The sequence below is a fragment of the Sardina pilchardus genome, chromosome 2 (assembly GCF_963854185.1).
Source record: "Sardina pilchardus chromosome 2, fSarPil1.1, whole genome shotgun sequence".
Taxonomy (NCBI): Eukaryota; Metazoa; Chordata; class Actinopteri; order Clupeiformes; family Clupeidae; genus Sardina; species Sardina pilchardus.
This window is the reverse complement of record NC_084995.1, coordinates 1,953,578-1,962,227: the sequence shown is the minus strand read 5'-3', so window position 1 is coordinate 1,962,227 and position 8,650 is coordinate 1,953,578.

Genomic DNA, 8,650 nt, shown 5'->3' with positions numbered 1-8,650 from the left:
AATAATTCAAAATAAAACGCGTCTTTGTTGTTTGTTTGATTGCGGAATTCGCCCATGAGAACTTCCGAGCACCAACTTTAATTAGTGTGAGGTCTATCAAGCCGGGGTCAGAATATAAAAGGGGTTAAGAAAATACACAATGTATAATTCCGCTCCCTTGAAGACACGTCAGATTATACAACTACAAATGGTCAGACAACGTAGAACCCACAGCGGTAAACTCCCACCTGCACGTAAACCAACTGCAGTGTGTGCATAAATTAGCCTACCCAACCCGTACACACCTCCCTACGTAATTCCTGGGTTTTCACTGCTTTCAGAAGGTTATGAGCGAAAATCTCGTTTAATAATCTGCTCAAACGATGGAAATAAATTAGGCAGGCCTACCACTGAGCATTAGCACATCTACTAGCAAACATCTTGGCTCAGTGTTTCCGCCCATTTACTGTGATCAGATTTTGATGTTTTGCCTTAACGTTAGATCAATGGGCAATGTCGGCTAAGGGATGTGAAGCATGCATGAATTGCAGTGACTTAAGGTTCAGTAATGCAAAGAGCAAATCTGTTGCAAAGAATCTGGGGCCGGTTTCCCGATAACGTTCACTCTTAGCGAGCTACGAAGACTCCAAAGGTATAACTTACCAAAGTTGTTTACCTTTCTAGTCGTGGTTCCCGAACTATCACTTAGGAGTCTTCTTACGAAAAGCTCCTTACGTCCGACGTACTGTATGAGGCACTGTCCACCATGAAGGTGCTGAATTAGGTGACATCGATTGCTCAGAAATCGATTTTTTATTTCACGCGGAGGCTTGACAGACTTATGAAAGCGTTCTTTGCACCAAAACCATTGCTTATAATAGCCTACCGACCCCACAACATTCACGCAACTTCAACGTGGATGAACTTATTAGCACACAATGATAAAAAAACGTAGTCTAGAAATTAAATGATCTACGTAGGTAAGTAGGCCTAGGTTATGTTTTCATCTGGGTTTGTTTGTTGGTGTGAGTTTGTTTCCCGCATGGATAAAAAGATTCGAACGCTTCATGTTTGAAAGCAGAGGTCTTTTCTAGTTTGTTTGTTTGTTTGTTTGTTTGTCCGTTTGTTTGCAAGATAGGCTAACTCTAAAAGTTAAAGATGGATTTCGATTAAATTTCCAGGGAAGATCTGAAATGACCCAAGGAAGAAACTATTTAATTTTGTGAGTGATTCGTATCACCGTCTGGATGCAGGAGGCGTAGGCTACATGTGTTTGCTTGGGGGAGGTTTGTGCTTTTCTAGTTGAAATAGGCTATGTAGACTTTTTTTAATCACAGATGATTGACCAACATCCTCATTCAGTCTTGTGAGCCTTTGGTTAACATTAAACATGACAGCAAGCCCGCACATTAGGCCTAAACATTGTAGGACGGTGGGGGGAAGCAAAGAATAAAGCGCTTTTAACTATTTTCAAATGCGTGCACGTTTCATATTTGCATGAAATCATTTCCAGAAATTATTTTCTAAATGAGCATACTTACATAAAATCATTGGCGAACCAAAATAGTGATTTTGTATCATATGAGTTGCATGCGTAACGGAAATTGCTGTAGGGTATAGTGGCGGCGACTAGCGTCGCGAGTCGAAACATTCCTAAGGTGCAGCTAAGAGAGGTCTGAGAGTGCTCCAGACCACTCTTACCAACGAACGACGTGCGAAAGACATTCGTAGCAAAGAAGGTTTCGGGAAATGCGTGAGGTACTTAAGGTAGAGCTTAAGATAGAGGTTACGAACTACGTAGCGTTAAGAAGGCTTCGGGAAACCGGCCCCTGAGCGTTATAGCCAGTCGTTCTTTGGCACTGACAGTCTCATGTGTGATTGCATTTGGAAATTTAGCAGAAGCACCTTTTTGCGCCTGTATGCTACAATTTGTATGACGTGACGTTTGTTTGGCATGTAACTTTACTTAAGGCGCTAACTTTACTATGTCAACAGCATGTAGACCTATGCGTAGCCTAATGCTCATCTAGTAGGCCTATAGGCTTTATAACTGTTGTTTCACTCTGAAAGTGGCTACTGAAGTGGGATGTAGTGCAACTGCTTCTCCATAATAATTTCCCTTGTTTAATATGTGGATAACTTTCAATGGACTAAACAAATAAAAGGTGTTTTTGTTTATCATAAGCTAGCTGGTTTATTGCATGGCAAAGCATACAGAAGTTACTTGCAGCAGTGAAGCTCAGATCGTTGTTAACGTGTTTCAGTTACCTTTTATGCCTTTGCAAAAGCTAGCACGCATGAAAACCAGATTTCAGGGAGCTAGCATAGTGGTCATATTAACGCAGCGGGACACACAGTGAGGAAGGATCGAGTAAAATCCCCATCCCCTGAACGTTTCGAACCAAACTTGCACTGATGCAGTAGGCTATTGATGATCACTGATCAAATTGCTATTTTCTGAGCACAACCATTCCCAGCGTCTCTCTATTTTGAACACTGCGCCTATAGCATCTTGCTGGCTAAACACACCACTGATAATGACAACGATGACAAAATGCTGTTCATGTTTACATGTCACTAGGCTATTGTATTACGATTATAGTCATTGCCATGGGGTTACTGTGTGTAGGTGATGTTACGGCTAACTTAACATGTCCACCGAGTTGCAAGGCTATAATAGAAAAGATAGCCTGTTGGTTACACTTTTTTTTATTATTATTCCCCCTCGATGTCTAGCTCAGATCAGTGGGAGAAGTAGCCTAGATAAAAAGGGGAGAAAACTCAAACAAAGTTGGCTAACGGAGTAGACCTGTTTACAGCTCTTCATAATGGGTCAATTTTCGGTAGGTCGACAACCAGAGAATGTCTGATAAGGGCAACGATAGGTAAACGTAGCCTATCTTTTACTGTCTATATGTGACCATTCAAAGCGAAATCAGTCGTTTTGCGCACAACGTTATTTTGAGAAAATCAACAATAACAAACTTCCGGGTTAAAATGTTGAATTTCACGTTTTCGCATAATTCGACTGTATACAGTCTACAGTTTCATATCGTGAACAGATTTCACGGAAAAACATACGTTTTGACTGTTAAACCCGGCGAAGATTCAACACATTTGCTGTCATTCCCGTTGTGCACGCGCCGCTTAAAAAGGTGATTTCTCCTCTTCTGGCATATCATGACAGAAGAACCATGTCAACTTTGGATGCGGTTATCTTAGCGATAGTTTGTGTAATACCCTCGATATACATATCGTTGGAAAGCTTAGTTTATGGCCGTTCACGTGAGCACAATAACTTAATTTAGTATATTTTACCGAAACGACTGGTTCCGCTTTACAGGGTCACATATGTGAATTAGCCTACATGGGGCGGGCGCTGCGTCTCTCCAACTATCTGCCGTTGTACAGAAATGACACTCACGGACGGGAAAAAGCCACCATCCGATATTTACCTGCTACAGATTTGAGTAGCCTAAATATATTGATGCAATTGTATGATAGGCCTACATATTGTACACACTAATTACACTGTGAAATACATGTTGCACGATAATGCGTTTATTGACTTTTAATTACCCAAAGTTGTAGGTAGCTCTGTAGGTAGCTCTGTCTCTCAATATTCAACTGCTCTGATTTTCTAATCAATTGTCAATCACTTTCGGGAACTTTTTGAAGCTTACATGAACCACCTTAAACTCTGTATCTATATGGCCCTGGTCAAATCGTTTTGCTAGTTGTAAAGGCACAGTAGACATAGGCCTAACTCGAAAATTAGGTTCATTTTGCTCAGATGCAGCGACAACACGTAGCTCGCAGAGTGCGACAATCGGGCACGATTGTCCTGTAGTGTGTGGTGTTCCCTTGTGCGTTCGAATCGTATGCGATCATGTTGACGATCGGAGAGAGGAAATATCGGTGAAGATTCTCTTCATGTGTGTGGTGTTGTCCCGATCCGAAAATCTTATCCGATTTAAAAATCGTGTAGTGTGTGGCCAGCTTAAAAGGTTAATTTTACGCATCATATAGATTGGGTTGTCCATTGTTGCAGAACGGCAACATTCTTTTACTGTCTTTTACTGTCTACCCAGCAAACAATTAACGTTCTGCTAACTTTCACTAACGTTAGCTTTTGGTTCCCATATGGTTCGTTTTTCAGCAACCTACTAATAACGTTTAGAGAACGTTATCTCCAGGTTGTCAAAACAAATAACGTTCCCCTAACGTTTTTACAACTAAAGAAAAAAACGTTATATTCTGGTTGAATCCCAGCAAGCAAATAACGTTAGCCGCTGGTTCTCCTGTGGTTAGTTTATCAGTAACCTTCTAATACCCTGGAGAGAACGTTAGCTCCAGGTTATCAAAGTTTCCCGAACGTTATTACAACTAAAGAAAAAAACGTTATATTCTGGTTGCATTTCTCTTTTCACACAACGTTGCTACTTAGTTGTTTTTAGGTATCTTATTTGTATAACCATATCGGTATTCTCTGGTTATGTGCGTGGGGTTGATTGATGAAAATCGCCCCAGAGTTTCTATGAGTTTCCAATTGAACACGGCCAGCAGCCACACTGCAAAGTCGGAATAATTTGTTGCAAAATCGACATATAGCCCTATTCTATTCTTCCCCCCTCTGTTGGATTGATATTCGGCCGACCAGCCAGCCCGTCAGCTAAAGGGGCCAGCGAAGCTAGGTTGAGAAACTTCCATCTCGGGTCCGTGAGTTCTGGGGTGTTGGTGTTTTAGCAGACTCAACCTCGCTAACTTTTAAAGACATTTGGATAACACAGAGATAAAGTTACTCACGTAGGCTGGCTGTATGGTATCGATCACATTCTTCACATCTCCATGCACTTGTTCCATTAAGTCCAACAGGCTTTAAAAAAACACTGTATAGGGTAAACCGGGTGGAAGAGCTAGCTAGCCATAGTCCCAGGCAGGCACACAACGACTTCATGCTAACTAATCTGACGAATAGTTTTGGATTAATCCATAATCGATTAGAGTGGCACCTGAAATGCATTCATGTTTTTAAAGCTTTATTTGTTATGAAAATATGATGATGAGGACTCTCATGAGGACTCAATGAATTCTTTCTCAAACGTTGAGACTGCATCTTAAACAGCACAATGTTCCCGGGGGAGAATTGTTTTATATTAACACGTCCAAGTTATAGCCTATGTTACTGTGCTGTTCACTCAGCCTATCCCACAATTCCCAGTCCCAATTTAAAACAAAATAAACCAAAATCCATCATAATTCTGAACCGAGGACTTTTAATAGCATACGATGCAATAAAAACAGCCTGTTTTGAATGTTGAAACAGTGTGTTAGGCTAGCGCCTGCTCTGCTTATGTTTTGATCTGACTAATCGTTTATTATAGGAAAAGACACCGTAGACAAGAAAGTATTAGACCTAACCGCATTTAAATACTTAGCTGACACTAGCATATAATAACAAGCCGTATTCGTCGCAGTTCAGCAAGCAGCTAATGGTAAGTGAATTGTCATGCGTGTATAATGTCATTGCCTTAGTCATCAGAGACGTTCGCTCTCCCAGGTTGCAGATAGGCTGTCGCCGCAGACGGCAAGTGTACAGCGGAGCCATGCCTCGATGTCACTATAATTCTACATATTTTTTCCCCCTTTACACTTTGTTGCTGGGAGGTTAGGGGAACGTTAATGCAACCAAATATAGTAAAGTTCCCTAAAGGGTAGGAGAACGTTCTGCTAACCAAAATAAACAACCAGAAAAAAACGTAGTATTTTCGTCAAGAAAACTTTCCTGGGGAACCTTGTGGCAACTTTCGCAACTTTCAGGCAACGTTTTCCTAACCAGGAAAAAAACGTTCTAAAAACGTTCTCCTAACCAGAAATTGTTAGCTGGGTATGCATTCCTATGGCAAGTGGTCCCATAATGGCCGCCGCTATGTAGGCTTCAGAATTTTAACGTAGATGCTCTATCCAGGTATTCTTTATAGATCAGTGACTCAAACGCGTTCTCAATTACGTTATGAGTAGCCTAGGCAAACATAACGCAAATTAGAATAGCTGCAATAGATATTTCAACGAGTAGGCTATCATCTCTAGGCTACATGTATGTAACATGTTGTTTTGATATTGACATTGAAAACGTTCTCTAAGAAGAGGGTAAAGCAGTTTGCAGTAATGTTAACCACAACGTCTTTGCTGGAAAGAAATAGGCTAGCGAACAGCCAATGATAACCTAAGTGTGGCAGGCCAGATCTATGATAAACTAATGCATGCTCGGCGGGTTGCATTAAAGTGCGTGGCGGGCCGTAGTTTGGACAACATAGAAAAACCGGTAGGCCTACATTCAGTGTCCCGGGAGAATATTATTTTCCCCCTGGACAGACCATTAAAAACCGGGACAATCAGGTGAAACCGGGACAGGTGGCAACACTAAGAACATGGATTCTTGTGACTTCCATTGAAACAGAGCAGAGGCTGTTCAATACACTGTAGCATTGAATTTGAATATAACATGGTTAGAATATTGTATTTTTATAGATATTATTAGTCTTTCATTTAAAGATCTCCAGATCAGTGATTTACGATCTGCTCGGCCATTTACCATAGACAAAAATTGGTAGGCTATTGTGTTTCCTGAATCCTACATTCAGGCATTCAAATGAAACTTCTTGTGGACAGCCCTGTGCAGCCAGCCCCGTGGAAAGCAAGCTGGAATGTCTGTTTGAGGAGGTTGTCAGAGCATCCAGGACTCTTGATTGATCTCTTCTGGAGAAGCCCATTGACTCTTCGTCTAGGTTTCATACTGACATGCTCAGTGGTGGCACTCATTCCCCTCCTATCAGACTTTAGTGACTTGGTCTGTCGCCAGTTTTCTTCCCCAACGACCTTTAGTAGGTGGTCTGGATATAAGGTGCTTTCCAACAGGCATAGCGAAGAGCAGATTGGGTCTGGCTCGCTTCCCCCATTGGACCCTTTGGAGCCACTTTGGTCTTTGGTCGTCCCTCCTGCCTCGGCGGCAATGGCAGGACTATATGGAGGCTCTGCTGGGTAAACAGAACTGCATACTGTAGGCCCATAGCAATACAAGCCCGCCTGGCTAACATGGTGACTATCCTGTCCTTTTGTACATCACCTCTCTGGTCGTTTGCAAAGCAGTGTTGGGGATCCTTCTCTTTTGAGGGAGCTCCAGTAAGCCTCTGTGTGCCTTGTTTCAGTGTCTACGGAGCAGGCAGTGGCATCGAGCTAATCCTTGACTCAGTTCTGGGTGGCTAGACGCCATCTCTGGTTGTCCCAATTTCAGCTCCAGCGGGCGGACAGACAGCGTCTTCTGAGAGTGCCTGTGGACTGGAGCCCACGGCCATGTTCAGCCCACAGGCAACCACCCTGTTGCAGTGGGCGCGTGACAGCCGTCGCTGTGCGAAAGAGGTGTCAGGGTCTCTTAGCAGGCGTGCCAGTGGCACTAGGTGCCCTAGAGCATCCACGCCACAGCCAACACCTACCTGGGGCATCCAGCTTGGTGAGCCGACCGATCTTGGGCAGCGGCTCCAAGCGTCTCAGGGACGGGGTAACTAGGGTAACCGCCCAGCTGGCCGTGGGGGCCAGCATGCTAGCAGTTGACGTCCCCCCAGACGCCTTCGTCGTTCCTGACATTCTCTGTGCCTGCCAATCCTCGCAGCACTTTGGAGCTAATTTGCGATGCAACTTTCCATTAAGTTAGTTAGTAAGTAGTTCTGGGGTAGCAAAAATCAAAGTGTACCGCCTTCACGTGCTGGAGATCACAGTAGGCCTATCCACTCAAAGGCAGAGGACAAAAACACGGGGTTACCCAAATTCCGTCCCCTATGTCCGGCCTTGTTGTATGTGTCACTTCATTTCTATACAAACTAAGATGGCGGATTCGTACAGAAACGCAAGCACACACGCCATACAGTAAGTGTATCTAAATAATATGTAGCAAAAATTAAATTTTACGTGACTTGAAGGGTGTTGGAATTCTGAAACCGAAACAAAACCGCTTGGAGCTCCAGTGGAATAGGCAAACCACCAGGCCAGCTCTAAACTCAGATATTTCAGGAGGGAAAATCCCTGGTAAGAACCTAACCAGATTCTGTTCAAATACACACTCTTATGGCTACTGAAAAATGTAAGGTTAATTTATCAAATGTTATTTTGGTGTATTAAAAAGCATCGTTGTTTTAGAATTTCTGAACGAAAGGGGCGGTATAGCCTAATTGGTGCTTTTACCATAATGTATAAACTCATCTTCGGGGATTTGTATTACTTACAAGAATGTAGAACTAGCTAGCTAAGTAACCTGCTTGGGGAGGAAGCTGATGTGAGCGATTGTATGGAGACTAGACCTCCTAGACCTCGCACATCTGAATTCTCGCTCGTGCATGAATGCGCATATGTTCTTGGGATGCGAGTTAGTGTAAAAAGGGTAGGACTGGCCCCAGCTGTGGCGCGGCTGGCTGGGGCACCTGCATCATACACCGGCGACCCGGGTTCGATTCCCGCCCCGTGGTCCTTTCCGGATCCCAACCCTGCTCTCTCTCCCATTCGCTTCCTGTCGATTCTCTACTGCCTCTATCATTAAAGGCATAAAAAGCCCAAAAAATAAAATAAAATAAAAAAAAGGGTAGGACTATTTGAGTTGTGTATTTTCGAAATCTGCCAG